Source organism: Tauraco erythrolophus, chromosome 1, assembly GCF_009769465.1.
Source record: "Tauraco erythrolophus isolate bTauEry1 chromosome 1, bTauEry1.pri, whole genome shotgun sequence".
Classification (NCBI taxonomy): Eukaryota; Metazoa; Chordata; class Aves; order Musophagiformes; family Musophagidae; genus Tauraco; species Tauraco erythrolophus.
In genome coordinates, this window is record NC_141465.1 from 2,467,930 (window position 1) to 2,470,299 (window position 2,370).

A 2,370-nucleotide genomic window follows, 5' to 3' on the forward strand; every position below is an offset into this window, starting at 1 on the left:
ATACAAACAATTTCTTTTTGTCTTCAAAAAAATATTCCAGTGTCATGTATTTGTTAAAACTGTAAGCTGCTTTTCCTTACCTGGTGTTGTTACCTGGGTCCCAGGACCAAACTGCTGAATATGTACCACGATACTGCAGACACTATCTCAAAATATACCCCTCCCCACAACAAAAATGTGAGGGAGCACTATGAATGTGTGAAAAATCCAGGAAGGAGGTGTGTCGTCCTGGGAGACAATCCCAGGGACTGATGCTCACAGGATATGTTGCAGGAATGCTGACAGTGCTAAGAAGTGGATGGCAGAGTCCACTTCCCAACAAGAAGCAGTGTAAATACTGTTTCACAGTAAACTGGAAACTAGCCTGGACAACATCTCAAGGACTGTCCTGTTGGGTGTGTTGTCAAAAGGATAATATGGAAGTAGGAGGGTAGATATAGTAGACCTCGTAGCCTCCTGCCTAGAAGTCACTTGCCTGACATGGTGCTTTCTCCTAGCAAGAAGAGTGTTTGTAAACATGTTGAAATTACTATTTTTTTTTCTTATTGTATTAATTTCTCCTCATCCTTCAACCAGACAGAATCTTCCAAGGTCACGTGCAGAAGAAGAAAAACATTGCATGAAGCAATACAGCTGGCACGTGGCTGATCATTAATGACCATACACCTGCTGATTTTTGCTCAGAGGATGTCCTGCTTGAGACTGTCCTGTAATGGTGGAAATATATATAGAACGGTGATGGACTGAGCAAAATGGATTTCAATCTGCAATGAAGTCTAGACTAGAAACCTTCCCAGGTGAAGACAGACAGGAATGCTGCCAGGATTTCATTACAGGACAAAAAGATTTTTTTTATGTGTATGACTTGTGGGTTATTAGGAGGAGAAGATTCTCTATGTTTTGTCCACCTGTTCTTGCTGGGCATACTCCTGCACGATATTGCAGGCAATACCAAAAAAGACTAAAGACTTCTATTTTTTCTCCTTCCTCTGCACCCAGTAAAGTTGTAACTGTAAAAACACAGTATTGCCCCTTCTGTCCTCCACCCCCGTTTTTCTCTTCTTCATTTAGCCTAAGATTGGACCCATCTTTGCAGATTCTGAACTGCATGACACAAAAAGTATTGACAAGGTTGGGATGAAACATGAGTAGTCTACTTTTCCTAATCCTGACAAAATGTACCACTGTTCATCTAAACATTGCTGTGCAGTAGGGGTGGGTTGGCCCATGTTCTACATACTCTGATGGCTAGAAGTGAAACTTAAGCTCTAACTGGTTTATTTGAGGTTACTGAATCCAACAGCCCAATCATGGTGAGGCTGCTACAGCTCCCTTTCTCCTGGTCCACCCACCAGGAAGGCTGAGTGTGCTCAGTATGTGTACAGACACGTACACAGTAGGAATGTGCATGTACACACAGCCAGCCACACGAACCAACACAGACAGAAACACTCGTGCAAACACATATGACACTAATAGACTTGAATGTATGAGGTCCTGAGGTCTGCAGCCCCACTCCACTTCCCAGCACAGACCCTCTCACTCACAAAAGAGGGAAGTGATGGGAAGTGATTCCCTCCGTGCTGGGAAGAGGGACTTTTTACAAGGGCATGTAGTGATAAGACAAGGGGTGATGGCTTTAAACTGAAAGAGGGGAGATTTTGATTAGATCTAAAGAAGAAATTCTTCCCTCTGAGGGTGGTGAGGCACTGGCACAGGTTGCCCAGAGAAGCTGTGGCTGCCCCATCCCTGGAAGTGTTCAAGGCCAGGTTGGATGAGGCTTTGAGCAACCTGGTGGAGTGAAGGGTGTCCCTGCCCATGGCAGGGGGGTTGGAACTAGATGATCTTTGAGGTCCCTTCCAACCCAAACCGTTCTGTGATTCTATGAGTGCAAACCCTCATGCACTCTTTTGTGCACACATGCATACACACACACACACGCTGGATCCCAGGAACTGGCCTTAGACAGTCTACCCAGCAACTGGCCCTGAACTCCTCAGTCCTCCAGTTGCCTCACACACCCACATGCACACTGGGATCTGCGCTTGCACACTACGGGTGTCTCAGAAACTGGCCTTAGACGTGCAGTCTGCTTGCTAGCTGGCCCTGGGTGCTCACTCTTCCAGTCGCTGGTACTGGAGTGTGCAAGCCTCTGAAGCCAGCAGCCCCACTCCAGTTGCTGGTACCCAGTGTAAGTACTGGATGAGCCTTCTACTGTTCTCATAACAGATAACCTATTCTTATAAGGATTGTCAGTGAATGTTCTTTAATGTGAGCTCCTTATGACACTGCACATCGCTGGAAGTTGTGTTGTAGGACGTTATTGCTACAAAAGACCAAATTAAAAAGCAACGACTCATATTTCTTGAA